The 15985-nt window shown below is 36.0% G+C and overlaps 1 pseudogene; it reads right to left on the reverse strand.

Annotated features, from left to right (window-relative positions):
• Positions 1-15985, reverse strand: part of LOC120216458 — a 35159-nt pseudogene that overhangs the window by 5065 nt on the left and 14109 nt on the right.

Genomic DNA, 15985 nt, shown 5'->3' on the forward strand with positions numbered 1-15985 from the left:
TTTTAAATCAAGTGATTTAGCAGTTGATTGGCTAACTTGGACTCGAAAATGGTAAGGGGTATATTCAGTGAAGTCTTTTGGAGCAACCGTATTCAAATCAAAGAAAAACCACTTCGAATGGAGTAAGTTTATTTGGATGGGGTTAGCTCCACAAAGGGTGGAGGCAAGTTGTCAACGGGAAGATTGCTGTCAAAACTGAATTGTTGAAGCGAGGTGTGAAGACAGTAATAGATTCTTTATGCCCTCTATGTAAGGCTGAATCAGAAATGGTCTATCATCTCTTCTTAGGGTGTAAGGTGGCAAGGGAGGTCTGGTTTTTCATTCTTAAATACTGGAAAATTTCCACTGTCTTTCCAGGTGATATTACTACCTTTTTAGCCTCTTGGCATAATGTTGCTCATGTTAAATCTTCAAGTTCAGTCTGGAAGTTTGTACTGTTTGCGGTCTTGTGGACACTATGGAAATTTCAAAATGACATAGTATTCAACAGCTGCTCTCTGGATATTGAACAGATTTTCTTTCTAACGAAATTCAGGATGGTCTCTTGGTATAAGGTTTGCTTCCCTTCACCTCTAATCCCCTTTGACAGCCTAGTTAGTGATCCTTATTTGGCTGACAGTTCTTTCAACATTTCCCCTCTTGTTTTGGCTAAAGAGTCTTGGTCCCCACCTCCATATGGGTTTCTAAAGGTCAATGTTGATCGATCCATGAATGGCTCTTGGAGTGGTGGAGGGACTGGGGGTATTATTCGTGATCAGGAAGATATTTTTTTAACCTCGTTCTCTAAAGAAGTTGGTCAAGGCCCTCCAGCGTTGGCAGAATTATTAGCAAAAATGCAAGGAATCTTATTGTTTTTAGATTTGGAGATAAGGAAACAAGTTGATTGTAGAGTGATTGTAAGAATATTTGGATTGGGTGAAGGACCCTCTCTTAAGCCCTGACCCTTTCTTGAACCTGGTTTGAGATATAGAAAGCTATGGTTAGAGCCCGAGGAATTGTTCTCTGCCATGTCAGGATAAGTGTTAACGCTAAAGCGGATGAATTAGCAAAGCAGGGGATAGGGTAGGAGGGTTGGTAATATTGAAACTTGGATGTCTTTGAAAATCTGTTTGGGTTAAGTGATGTAGCCTTTTATGTTTTGAGTTATCCTATGAAGTGGAAATGTATTCGAACTCTTGTAATTGGAATTTCATGTTGGAATAAAATCTATGGCATTCTTTTCCTCTTTCTGCTACCTATCAGAATATTTTTAGTAATCTGAGAAGTATGAAGGGGTTTTTTAACGAGGCCTCCAACTCTTTTAAAAAAAACTTGTAAAATTTTAGTGAGGAGCGAAAACAGATTAGTAATAAAAAATACAAAGAAAAAATTTAAAATATAAGAGAAACTGAAAATTTTATGGGGGCGACCGCCCCCACCCGCTTCCCCCTCGATCCATCTCTGGATGTTCACCCTGGACCTCTTTCCTATTGGTTCTGTTTCGAAAATCCTGTGGCTATTAGAACAATTGAACAACACAGTCTTGGCATGGCAATTTAGTCTATGCATGCAATTAGGCAGTCCTGTTCTAACACTCTCCCTGGACCTCTTTTCTATTGGTTCTGTTTCGAAAATCCTGTGGCTATTAGAACAAGTGAAAAACAGTCTTGGCATGGCAATTTAGTCTATGCATGCAATTAGGCATTCCTGTTCTAACACTCTCAAGAGGAGTCGAATTTTGTGCATACAAATCAATTATTATGTTTATGGTTTCGGTGCTGTCAACATTTTGATCAATAATTGAAAGAAGTCTAAACCTGAACCTAATCTCTACTTATAAATTCTATAAAAAAAAAATCTCTACTTATAAATTTTGCATGCATTGTGTCAGTACCTCATACCCACTGCAAACCTGGAAAAGAAAAAACCGGTTTGATGCTCTACTTGTTCAGCGAAAACAGGGTATGCAAAGTTGGGAACATTTAACTTCGCACCTCACATTTTCTGGCATGCTTGTAATGTTTGGTTCATCAAATGGAAAATTATTTAGCCTTTCAGTCTTACTTTATCTTTACAAGCATGCAAATTCACTTATGATATATGCGTTCAGCGTGCTCTGAGAGGTAAAATTCAAGAAATTTGAAGATCAAGTACCAAATAATACCTTGACTTCAGATGTTGGATTCCCTGATTGATTTTCCTCCTTTGCTTTGTTGTAGCGCTCAATTACTGATCTCATGCTGGCAAAGAAAAGATTTGAATTACATCAGAAATTATGTAATTCCTGAAGGCTTATAACAGAGAAGGAAAGCAGACAAAATGATGATCGCATAACATACAAAATCACCATACATGGGCTCTACAACCTGATAACATCTGACAAAGTTGTGGTTATATTAATCAACCATGGCATCCTTCCAGAAACATAAACCACCTAGCGAAAACTGAAGTTTCAATCTTAAAAGGTAAGTTTTCTTTTTTGTTAAATATGGAAGATCAGTCGTGATTAGTCTGGATGTTGCTATCTCCTCCATGCTTGCTTTATTTTATCATTAGCTTGGCTATTCAACTATAACATTGGAACTACAGAGACTGCATAACGATGTTGCATTTCCCTCACAACGTTGTTTCTGAGACATGCCATAAATGAATGAATTTTATAGAATTGACACTAAATATAAGATCTATAGACTCATTTGTTGATGTTTCATGTTTGGATTTTTTAAGGTCTATTTAGAAGAGTTAAAATTTTAAGAGATCCTTTCAAGTTTTGAAAGATTACATTTCTGACATATGCAAACTCATAACAGCTTTCAAGCACGAAATATTCTAAATTTCATAGAAAAACAGTTTTATTTTATTATGGCATATTAAATGAGCTCATTTCAGATAAGTTTGACAATGGGCAATTATCATTCATCTTTTCTTTTCGAAAAGATATATTATAAATACAAACCTAAACAAATTTAACTTCTAACTATTTATTTCAGATTTGAATAGAAAAAGAAACTTCTTTGTTTAAGAAATGGAAATTTTAAGAAAATTAAATAGTTTAACTTGTAAGAAGATTGTTTTACACAGTTTGGATCTAATAAAAGTGTTCACAGTCGAATTAGCCGGTTTAAGATTTGTTATGTTGGTAATGTAAAAAAAAATGTTAACTGATTTTCTAGTAATCGTCTTTGTCCTTTCTACAATTATGTTCTTCCTATTTCTCTCATAAATAGAAAACTCCAAATTATTATTTTACACATCGCTGTCATATGTTTCATTACTTTACATATGTGATACTAAATTATTTTAAAGCATGTTCTTTTGTTTTGCTATGATAATTGAGCTACTAATATTTGTGGTATGAATAGAGGTCACTTGTTAAGTAATAATGTCAAGTAATACGAAGGAGAATCTGAGGATAATTTGATCAAGAATATTGTTGAGGGCTGCGCCGACAGATAGCTTGAGAACATGATTAAAGGTGAACGAGTCTACTTGAAATTTATTTTTTGCTTATGAGATTAGTTCTATATTGCCTAATTCATCTTTTTATTGTATGAATCTTATGGTATTTTAAAAGAAGCGGGATCTTATGGTATGTTAGATTGATTCTTAAAAAAAATGATATTTGAGTGTCTTATACACCACTTTTCTTTTCTAAACATCTACTTGATGCGTTATTTATAATTATGCTCATTTTTCTCATTTATATCTTCTATGACGAATTAGGTCTTTTAGTAACCCAGTGCAAAGTTAAGGAGAAAACTGGCGATGCTATTAAGCTAAATATCAATTGTGCTATTTTCTTTTACCCCAATTTTTGTCTATTATAGGACCGCTCTAGTGAAAGGATGAAGGGGTTGATAAATTCGTGGCTGGTCTTTATGTCTTCGAGTCTTCTGCCAATGATTTTTCCTTTGATACCTACATTGATAGAGTCCTTTCTTTTCCAAAATTGTTTGTTTCATTCGTTTCTGATTTGCCATCTTCTTGAATGATTTCAATCACTAATACAAATACTTGGCATGCTTGTTTGGGAAGTCTCATTTACTAAGATGCATAAGTTGCCTTATTCTATTGTTGAAAACCTTCATGTTAATTATCTTTTAGAGAATCAAGGTTTCGATGATTTGGTTACAGACTTTGTGGCAGCAGAGAAGAAGAAGGAGAATAGAGGTGGTATTTTCAGAATGTTACAAGCTGCAAAAAAGATCAGAAACTGGCCTGGAAGTAGTCATATAGGACTGGCAGAATCTATCTCGTCTCTCGAAGTGAAGATTTTTTAATTGGATCAAAAGTCTCAAGGAGGCGTGTTGATTACGACAGAGAGGGATCAGGTGGTTGAATTCAGAAAGGAGTTATGGAGGTTGTTAAGGATAGATGAGAGTATTTGGTGTCAAAAATCAAGAAATAGATGGATTAAAGAAGGTGACAAAAATACGAGGTTTTTTCACCTCAGTGCTTTGAAAAGGAATAGAGTCAATTATATCCTTTCATTGAAAGTAGAAGGGGAATTAATCTCGAATCCGGAAATGTTAAGAGGTAGTCTGTTTAATTTTTACAAGACTGCTTATAATAAAATTTCATCCTTGGAGGTCGAGGGCCTTAATTTTGATTTTCTTAAGTTAACAGCAGCTCAATGTGCTTTTTTGGAGGCAGAATTTTCAGAGCAAGAAGTATGGCAAGCAATTTCATCTTCTGAAAGTGCAAAAGCTCCTGGTCCGGATGGTTTTACCATGGGTTTTTATAAGAAATATTGGAAAGATCTCAAGGAGTAGATTATGGAGTTTTTCTCAGATTTCTATAAAGGAAATGAGTGGACTCATGGAGTTAATCATGCTTTTATTACCTTGATTCCTAAGAAAGGTAATCCTGAGTGTATTGAAGACTATAAACCTATTAGTCTTGTGGGCAGCCTATATAAAATTCTTTCTAATAAAGTTCTTTCAAAGAGACTGATATCTTGTGTTAAGGACATTATCAGCCATACACAGTTTGCTTTTATTCCGGGGAGGTAATTGTTGGACTGTGCTTGTTTAGCTAATGAAGGAATTGATTTTTGGAGGAAACAAGGGGTTGTATTTAAAGTGGATTTCTGCAGAGCATATGATACAGTTGAATGGCCAATTCTTCTAAGGTTAATGAAAGAGATGGCTTTTGGTGAGAGGTGGTGCTCTTGGATTAACCAGTGTATTTCTACAGCTTCAATATCGGTTCTAGTGAACGGGTCTCCTACAGTAAAGTTTCCTATTGCTAAAGGTTTAAGGCAAGGTTGTAGCCTTTCTCCTTTGTTGTTTAATGTGGTTGGGGAACTACTTCATATGATGCTGTCTAAAGCAGTGGTTTTGGGTCTCTTTCAAGGGTTCTCTTTTGGCAAGAATCATAACTCATTTAATTTGTCCCATCTTCAGTTTGCAGATGATTTAATTATTTTCTACGAAGCTTGTATTACTCAGATTAATAATGTTAGAATAGTTTTGAGGATTTTTAGCTTGATTACGGGGCTCTATCTTAATTTAGCTAAAAGCAAACTCTTTGGTATTAATATGGAGAATGATATCCTTGAAGATTGGGCCAGGGAGATTGGTTGTTCTATTGGAACATTTCCTTCGGTTTATTTGGGTCTTCCGTTGGGGGCGTTGAAGAACTCGGAGAAGCTGTGGAAGCCGGTTATTGACAGCTTTTTGAAGAAATTGGCAGGTTGGAAAGCTACTTCGTTATCTATGGCTGGGCGACTGGTGCTTATCAAGTCGATATTATCATCCTTACCTATCTTCTTCTTATCTATTTTTAAGATGCCCTCGACTATTTGTCAACGGTTAAATTCCTTGATGTCGATTTTTTTATGGGGGGAGGAGCTGAAAAGAAGAGAATGCACTGGGTGCGTTGGGAAATTATTTACAGGTCGTTGAGTGGCGGAGGAATGGGTGTTGCTGATTTGAATCTTACAAACTGATCACTGCCGAGTAAGTGGGTTTGGAAATTTGCTAATGATAAAAATTCGATGTGGAAGAAGTTCTTATGTGGCAAACACAATGTGAGCTGCCATTCCATGGATATCAAAAAGGTTCTATCTCAAAAAGACTCCTGGTTATGGAGGGGAATTGTGAACAATTATATTAAGGATGATGTTATTGGTGTATGTCTTAGATCTTATGCTAAGCTTCAAATTGGCAATGGTAAATCTATTTCCTTTTTGAGCGATTCATGGATTGGGGAGTTGCCTTTGAAACTGTTGTTCCCTAGGATTTTTGCCCTTTGTTCAAATAAATTGGGTAGTGTAGCAGAATTTGGGAGTTTTGATTCTAATGGATGAGAATGGATTATTGAGACTAGGAGGAATCTTTGTGATTGGGAGGTTGAGCAGTTGGTAGAGTTATTGGATAGGCTGAAAAATATTAAACTTTTGGAGCACTTGGAGGATTGTTTGTTGTGGGATGGTTCGGGTGAGGGGTTGTTTTCTGTCAAAGCATGTAGGAGAGTTCTTTCTTCTTCTATTGATGATTCTTTTCAATGGAATAATTGTGTGTGGTTGGGTTTAGTTCCTCTTAGAGTGGAGACTTTCCTTTGGCAATTATCCCATCAAAAATTAGAAGAGTGGAATTGTTGAGAATAGGGGTTAATATAGGAAAAAAACATTCTTTGTCCTTTATGTAATCAATAGGATGAATCAGTTAAGCACTTATTTATTTTTTGCCATGTTTCTTGGGAACTGTGGACTAAGCTTATAGGGTACTGGGGTATTCGGTTAGCTCTACCACAAGACCCTCCCAACCTGCTCAGTTTGTGGGCTGATTTGAGGCCTAATTCTGCTATATGGAAGTTTATTCTAGGGGTTGTTTTTTGGTCAATTTGGAAGCTAAGAAATGAGATTATCTTTGAGAAATGAAAATTGGACAGAATTTTATTGTTTTTCATTGTTCGTTTAAGATTAGCCAAATGGTTTATAGCAAAGTATCCCCTATGCTCCATTCAGGTAGACTCATTAATTGGTGATCCTTCTTTGGCTGACAAATTTTCTGCTTCTAAGGTTTCGAACAACATGGTGTACTGCTGGAATCCTCCTCCGGTGGACTTTTTTAAGATGAATGTGGATGGGGTTGTTTGTTGTGTTGGGATTATGGCTGGAATAGGAGGAATTCTCAGGGATTGGAATCGGGTTATTCTTCTTTCATTTTCAGAAAATGTCGGTCCTACCACCCCCATCATAGCAGAATTGAAAGCTATCAAAAAAGGCATTGATATTTTTGTTTCTTCAGAATGGGTTTCGAAGGGTAGGCTAATTATCGAAAGCGACTCAAAGCTAGCAGTGGATTGGATCAATAGCCAAGTTTCTGTCTAATTTAGTTAAGGAAATTGTGGCTTCTGTTTCTCTAAAACAGGCTATTGTCAGGTGAATTCCTAGGAGTTGTAATTGTGAGGCTGACAAGCTAGCGAAAGAGGGAATTGGGTGATTGTTGACATGGCTTTAGTTGGTTTGTATGCTTTAGAGAAAAGGCGTTTCAGGAGTGTTTTATGTCTTTTGTATCTTGGTGGAGTGTTCTTAAGTTTTATGTAACAGCTTAAACTTTAATAAATTGATGTACTCTTTTCCTCCTTTCGCTAGATGGTTCTTGCCTTAGGGCAAAAGACTACTAAGAGGGAGGTTTTTAAAGAGGCATTCTATTCCTATAAAAAAATGTTAATACTATTAAAGAGTATATTGTTTGTCTTTTAGCTAAACCAATCAGGCCCCATTTCCCTCAAGTCTGTCTAGAGCTACCTCTCTTTTTGAGTTAATCTATATAAACTTATAGGGTCTTTATCGAATCTCTACAAGGTTAAAGGTTCCTTTTAACCCTTGTAGATGATCACGCTCGCATGATTTGAATTTTTCTTTACCTTAAAAAAATTCTCCGTCTTAGTTCATAACCAATTTTCTACTAGTATCAAAATTTTGCGTAGTGACATCGGTACTAAATTCTTTAATACACGTTGTTCTGGTTTCTTTACCTATCTTGCTATCATACATAGGGTTGAAAATGAGACGAGACAAATCGCTAGTTATCCAAGATCGTTTCGATCAAAGCTTGATAAATACTCGAGTTCTTAACGAGTCGAAACAAGTTAATTGATACTCGACTCGAAAAGCTCATGAGCAGCTCGAAAATATAATATATTAAAATTTTATTTTTTTAAAAAATAAATTATTAATAATATTAACATTTATGTGCTAATTTTTTTAAAATGCAATATAAGGTTTTCATGTATTTAAAGTTGAGGTTCGAGTTTGAGGCTTCAATCGAGCTACTTTTTTTTCATTTCGAGCTTTTACGAGCTTCAGTTCATGATTCGAGTTCGAGTTGAGTTTAAAAATTTTAAGCTTGCGAGTTTTCGAGTCAAATCGAGCTCCATTAAGAGTTTTTGAGTCGAGTCGAGCTCAGCAATACCCGAGCTCAACTCGGCTCGTTTACAACCCTAATCATATATTAAAGTATTTGGGTATCTACTCCGCAACAAAATGGAATTACAGAAAGAAAACATAAACATTGTCAAACCCCTTTTGAAGTTCTTTTTAAAAAACAACTAAATTTTTCTCATCTTAAGGTTTTTGGTTGCATATGCTATGCTATCAACTTTACTTTTCATGACAAATTTTCACCAAGAATCATTCTCTCTGTTTTTATGGGTTACTCTTCTACTAAACAATACAAGTCATTCTTTGTAAGTCAAGATGTTTTTCAGGAAATAATATTTTCTTTTTATTTGTCCTAAAATTATGATTCTTCCTTCTTTCCTGATCATACTTCAACACATGATCTTGATTTTTTGAATTTTTTGTTTTCTCCTCATGAACAACGAGCATCATCTCCTCTCCTCCTAATTCACCACAAAATTTGGTTTCTAATTCTCCTCTTTCATAAAATATGGGTTCTAATTCTCGTCATTAAAAAAATCTGAGTTCTCTTGCTGAAATTATTTCTTCACCACCGATCTCAACAGAAACTCAGTTTGTAGGATGTGTCATCATTACCTGTTCGAAAGTATAGTAGAGTGACCAAACCTCCTAATTGTTTAAAAGCCTTTGTATATGCTTGTCAATCCTCTATCCTTGCAGGTTGGTACCCAATTTCTCAATATATTTCATAATCTCATTTGCCTTCTAACAATCAAAGTTTTTTGTTTTTAACTTCAACTCTCATTGAACCCAAGACTTAAGTTGAAGCTATCAAAAACTCTATGGATTCAAACAATGAAAGAGGAAATTCAAATTTTGGAAGTCAATGATACATGGTATTTAACATCTTTGTCGTCTAGTAAAAAATCTATTGGTTGTAAATGAGTTTATAGGATTAAGTATAATACTTCAGGTGGATAGAGAGATACAAGGCTCTGTTGAGAAATAAACGAGAACAAATAATTTTCCTATAACCATATTAGTGAGTGCGAAATAAAAGCGGAAAAATAATATCAGAAATTGATAACGGAGTTCATCCAATTTTGTTTACGTCTCAGGACTGCTGCAGATCTTTTACTCAGAGAGAAAATTTACAGGTGTTTACAAAACACTCACTAGTCATAAGAAAATTCTCTAGTATTGGGAGAAAGAATAATGATTTGAGATGTTTTGAAGCTAAATGAGCTAGGGTATTTATAGTTGAAGCTTAAGGACTTAATCTTGTAAATACCTAAAAGTTCAGGGATTAATTGTGATTATCCCATTATCATTTTTCAACAAACATCTACCAAACTTTAAAAAACTATTTTTCAAAGAAACATTTACCAACCTTTGAAAATCATTTTTTCAAAGTTGGTTGTCAAACTTTGAATTTAACTTTTAACGATAATTTCAACAATCTCCCACTTGAAAACTGATTTTAATCTGTCTTCATACCTCGATAAATGCAGTATTTCTGGTCCTATTATTCTAGCATGCTAACTGAAGCTGAGCACAACTTCAGTTTGTAAGTGGTCACCATCTTTGTCAACATGTCTGCTGGATTTTGAGCTCTACTAATCTTTTCAAGTTTCAAAATCCTATCTTCCAGAAGAGACTGAATAAAATGATATCTCAATTGTATGTGCTTTGTCCTGGAATAAAATGATATCTCAACATGTCTGATGAATAACACTTTGATTGTCGCAATACAAGACATTGTTTTATTGTTTCTTGCCTAACTCTTTCAAGAAACTTTAGAGCCAAACCATTTCCTTGTTTGCTTTCGTAACAGCGACATATTCTGTTTCAGTTGTAGAGAGCAATTATCTTCTGTAGTTGAGAAACCCAACTCACCGCAGTACCTCCTAGAGTATAGACATACCTTGTAGTGCTCCTTCTGATGTCAACATTTCCAGCTAAGTCAGCATCAACATAGTCTGTCAGTATCGTATCTCCACCTTTGAAACAAAGTGCTTTGTTTGTAGTACCCCGCAGATATCTGAGGATCCATTTGACAGCTTCCCAGTGTATTTTAACCGGATTATTCATGTACTTGCTAACAACTCTCACTGCTTGAGCAATATCTGGTCTGGTACAAACCATGGCATACATCAGACTTCCAATTGTTGAGGCATACGACACCTTCACCATGTGTGCACGTTCTCCCTCCGTCTTTGGTGATTGTTCTTTGGAGAGTCTAAAATGAATACCTAAAGGTGTACTTAATGGTTTAGCATATTGCATGTTGAACCTGGAGAGTACTTTGTTGATGTACTCAGCCTGTGATAACATCAAAGTGGGAGATTGTTGAAAGTATTGTTAAAAGTTAAGTTTAAAGTTTGGCAACCAACTTTAAAAAAATGATTTTCAAAGTTTGATAAATGTTTTTTTGAAAATGGTTTTCAAAATTTGGTAAATGTTTCTTTGAAAAATAGTTTTTCAAAGTTTGTTAGATGTTTGTTGAAAAATGATAATGGGATAACCACAATTAATCCCTGGACTTTAGGATATTTACAAGATTAAGTTCTTAAACTTCAACTATAAATAGCTTAGTTTATTTAGCTTCAAAACCATCCCAAATCATTTTTCTTTCTCCCAATACTAGAGAGTTTTATTGTGAGTAGTGAGTGTTTTGTTAACACCTGTAAATTCTTAGTAAAAGATCTGTAGCAGTCCGGAGACGTAAGCAAAATTACATATACTCTGTTATCAATTTCGGGTATTATTTTTTCGCTTTTATTTTGAATTTTCACTAATCTGGTTATAGGAAAATTGTTTGTTCTCGTTTATTTTCCAACAACTGGTAATCAAAGCTTTTGGTTGTGAATTTTGTCAATTTTTTGTAAGGTTACTATTTACGTGAATAGTAAAATTTGGTCGGCGATACGAATTTGTCGACAGAGGTGTTCTAATACACGGTGATTCGCAAGAATTGTCAGAAACGATCCAAACGAATCTAGATTCGAGTGGGAGCGATGGCTGCAGACGAAGGGAATGTGAAAATTAAAAAGTTCGATAGTGCGGACTTTGGTTTTTGGAAGATGTAGATTGAAGAAAGATACTGGTGCACAGGAATCTGTCAACATAACAGAGGAGACAGATGATGTCATGATTCTAAGCGTCAACAGTTCGATTGAATCATGGATCTTGGATTCAGGGGTATCTTTCCACTCCACCTCATTTCAAGAAATCATATATAACTGTCAGTGGTGATTTTGGGAGGTTCATCTAACTGATGATGAAACCTTGAAGATCGTCGAAAAAGGAGACATCCGATTAAAGTTGCCAAACCAGACCACCTGGATGCTGAAAGGAGAGACATATTCCTGGCCTCAAAAGAAATTTGATTTTTGTAGGACAACTTGATGAAGAATGATATAACACAACATTCTCAGGTTGTGAATGAAAAATTACTAAAAGAGCACTCGTCATTACTCGTGGTAAGAAGATTGATGCTCTCTATGTAACCTCAAATTTAGAGAATATCATTACAGTAGCAGATGCTGATGGAAAATCAAACATATGACACCAAAGGCTTGGACATATGAGCGAGAAAGGGATGAAGACACTTTTGTCAAAAGGGAAGCTGTTGTATCTAAAGAGTGTAGATGTCGGACTATGTGATGATTGCATCTTTGGCAAATAAAAGAAAGTCAGTTTTGCAAAGATTGGCAAGACACCCAAGGCAGAAAAGTTAGAGTTGGTTCATACTGACATATGGGGACCATCTCCAGTTCCATCTCTTGCAGGCTCATTATATTATGTCACATTCATCGATGATTCTACAAGGAAGGTGTTGGTATATTTTCTAAAGAAAAAATCAGAAGTCTTTGATACCTTTAGAAAATGGAAGGTCATGATAGAAAATGAGACTGGTTTGAAAGTCAAGCGGTTGAGGTCTGACAATGGAGGAGAGTACAAAAATAGAAGATTCAGAGATTTATGCGCAATGGGATCAAGATGGAGACAACAGTTCTCATGACACCGCAACAGAATGACGTAGTAGAGCGCATGAACAGAACTCTGAATGAACGTGCCAGAAGCATGAGGATACATGTTGGATTGCCCAAATTTCTATGGGCTGAAGCTATCAACACTGCAGCTTACCTAATTAACTGTGGGCCCTCAGTTCTCTTGGATGGTGGCATACCGAAGGATGTTTGCAGCAAGAAAGAAATAAACATTTCACACTTAAGAGTGTTTGGTTGTATTTCTTATGTACACATAAACTCTGCTGAAAGAAATAAACTTGATGCTAAGTCCAACAAATGTGTCTGTTGGTTATGGTGGTGATGAGTTCGATTACTAGTTTTGGGACTACGAAAATCGGAAATCATCAGAAACAAAGATGTCATTTTCAATGAGAATGTGATGTACAAAGACAGGTCAACCATAGAATCAAGTAGCTCAAATATCGAAGCTGAAACAAAAGAATTTATCGAGTTTGAGATTTCTAGAAATGATGTTCAGATCAGTCATGAAGCAGTTCAAGAAGAACCAGGCACACCAGAACTAAGACGTTACTCCAGAATTCCTAAACCAACCCAGCGTTATTTGCCTTCTTTGCACTACTTGTTGCTGACTGACAATGGTGAACCAGAGTGCTATGATGAAGCAATGCAAGTGGAGGATTCAGTCAAGTGGAGTATTCCATGAAAGATGAGATGGACTCGCTTACATCAAATCAGACGTGGGAATTAGCTGAATTACCATCAGGAAAGAAAACGCTCCATAACAAGTGGATTTACAGGATCAAAGAAGAGCACGATGGGAGAAAACGCTACAAAGCAAGATTGGTTGTCAAAGGTTTTCAACAACAAGAATGTATTGAATACAATGAAATTTTCTCTCCAGTCGTAAAATTATCTACAATCAGACTGGTGTTGAAAATTGTAGCTGCAAAAAATCTACATCTTGAGCAATTAGATGTAAAGACAGCTTTTCTTCACGGTGATTTGGAGGAAGAAATCTATATGAGGCAGCCATAAGGCTTCATAAAGGCAGGCAAGAAAAACCTGATATGCAAGTTGAAGAAGAGCTTGTATTGTTTAAAACAAACTCCTAGACAGTGGTACAAGAAGTTCGATAACTTCATGAGTAGCAGTGATTTTACCAGATGCCAAGCAGATCATTGTTGCTACATCAAGAGGTTCGACAACTTCATTATTTTATTGTTTTATGTTGATGACATGCTCGTTGCAGGCTCAGACATGCAAGAGATTATAAATTTGAAGCAAAAATTGTCGAAGCAGTTTGCTATTAAAGATCTGGGCGATGCAAAGCAGATTCTTGGATGAGGATCAAGAGAGACACAAAGTTAGGGACTTTGATGTTATCACAGGCTGAGTACATCAACAAAGTACTCTTCAGGTTCAACATGCAAGATGTTAAACCAGTAAGTAAACCTTTAGGTGTTATTTTAAACTCTCCAAAGAACAATCACCAAAGACGGAGGAAGAAAGTGCACACATGGTGAAGGTGTCGTATGCCTCAGCAATTGGAAGTCTGATGTATGACATGGTTTGTACCAGACCAGATATTGCTCAAGCAGAGAGAGCTGTTAGCAGGTACATGAATAATCCGGGTAAAGTACACTGGGAAGCTGTCAAATGGATCATCAAATATCGCGGGGTACTACAAACAAAGCATTTTGTTTCAAAGGTGGAGATACGATACTAACAGGCTATGTAGATGCTGACTTAGCTGAAAATGTTGACATCAAAAGGAGCACTACAGGGTATGTCTATACTCTAGGAGGTACTGCAGTGAGTTGGGTTTCTCAATTACATAAGATAGTTGTTCTCTCCACAACTGAAGCAGAATATGTCGCTGTTACGGAAGCCAGCAAGGAGATGATTTGGCTCCAAAGTTTCTTGGAAGAGTTGGGCAAGAAACAAGAAAACAATGTCTTGTATTACGACAGTCAAAGTGCTATTCATCTAGCAAAAAATTCGTCTTTTCATTCCAGGACAAAGCACATACAATTGAGATATCATTTTATCCGGTCTCTTCTGAAAGATGGGATTTTGAAGATTGAAAAGATTAGTAGAGCTTAAAATCTGGCAGACATGTTGACAAAGACGGCGACTACTGACAAATTGAAGTTGTGCTCAGCTTCAGTTGGCATACTAGAATAACATGATCAGAAATGTTACTGCATTGATCGAGATGTAAAGATAGATTAAAATCAGTCTTCAAGTGGGAGATTGTTAAAAGTTAAGTTCAAAGTTTAACAACCAACTTTGAAGAAATGATTTTTAAAGTTTGGTAAATGTTTTTTTGAAAATGGTTTTTAAAGTTTGGTAAATTTTTCTTTGAAAAATAGTTTTTCAAAGTTTGATAGATGTTTGTTGAAAAATGATTATGGATAATCATAATTAATCCCTGGACTTTAGGGTATTTACAAGATTAAGTCCTTAAGCTTCAACTATAAATACCCTAGCTCATTTAGCTTCAAAATCATCCTAAATCATTTTTCTTTCTCCTAATAGTAGAGAGCTTTCTTGTGAGTAGTGAGTGTTTTGTAAATACCTGTAAATTTTCTCTCTTAGTAAAAGGTCTGCAGCAGTCCGGGGATGTAAGCAAAATTGGCTGAACTTCGTTATCAATTTCGGGTATTATTTTTCAGCTTTTATTTCGCATTCTCACTAATTTGGTTATAGGAAAATTATTTGTTCTCATTTATTTCCCAGCAGACTCGTCTGGTAGCCAAGGGTTATAATAAGTAGGAAGATGTTGATTTTTTTGAAACATTTTCTTATGTTGCCAAGTTGGTAACTGTTCGAACTCTACTTGCTCTTGTTATTATATGCGGTTGTTTTTTATATCAAATTGATGTAAACAATGCTTTCCTTCAAGGTGATTTGTATGAGGAGGTATATATGCAACCACCTCTAGGTTTTTGCAGTTAAAGAAAACATCAAGTTTATCGTTTGCAAAAATTCATATCTAGCCTGAAACAAGCTTCAAGACACCGAACATTAAACTTATTGATGCTCTTCTTGCAATAGGTTATGATCATGGTAAATTTGATTACTCGATGTTCATGTTGAAATATTCGAGCTCAACAATTTACAAAAAGGATTAATACAAAAATAAGTGTTTAAATTTTACCTCGAAAAACTCTTTAGTGCCTAAATATTTTTTTACTAAAATTAGGTGCCTAATATTTTCATCGGAGCAATTTTAGGTTCTTGGACCGTAACGGTCGTTAAGTGACACGTGTCGAGCACTAGTAATTTTGAGAATTAAAAAAATACCCGCATGCTCACTACACAACCCCAACTCCCCATCTTGATTTTTTCCCCTTCTCCCTTTCCACTTTCCCCCTTCCATGGTCGTCGGTCGGCAGGTCGACCGTGACCGTCACCGCCACCGTCGATAGAATCAGCGTCAACTCCCGATCAAACCCCCGTTGGCCTTTCACCGTAAGCTGCCACCATTTGCTATGGAGAAGCGTTCGGAGGTTCGTCAGATTTTAAGCCACTGCCACTGTTTTTCGTCAATTTCGACCAATCCCGATGTCCATATGTCATGCTGTCACCACCATTCAAACTAGCGTGTAATTTTGCTCAAAACCCATTCTTGTCGTCG

The sequence above is a fragment of the Hibiscus syriacus genome, unplaced genomic scaffold, assembly GCF_006381635.1.
Source record: "Hibiscus syriacus cultivar Baekdansim isolate YM2019G1 unplaced genomic scaffold, ASM638163v2 tig00110160_pilon, whole genome shotgun sequence".
In the NCBI taxonomy this organism is placed as follows: domain Eukaryota; kingdom Viridiplantae; phylum Streptophyta; class Magnoliopsida; order Malvales; family Malvaceae; genus Hibiscus; species Hibiscus syriacus.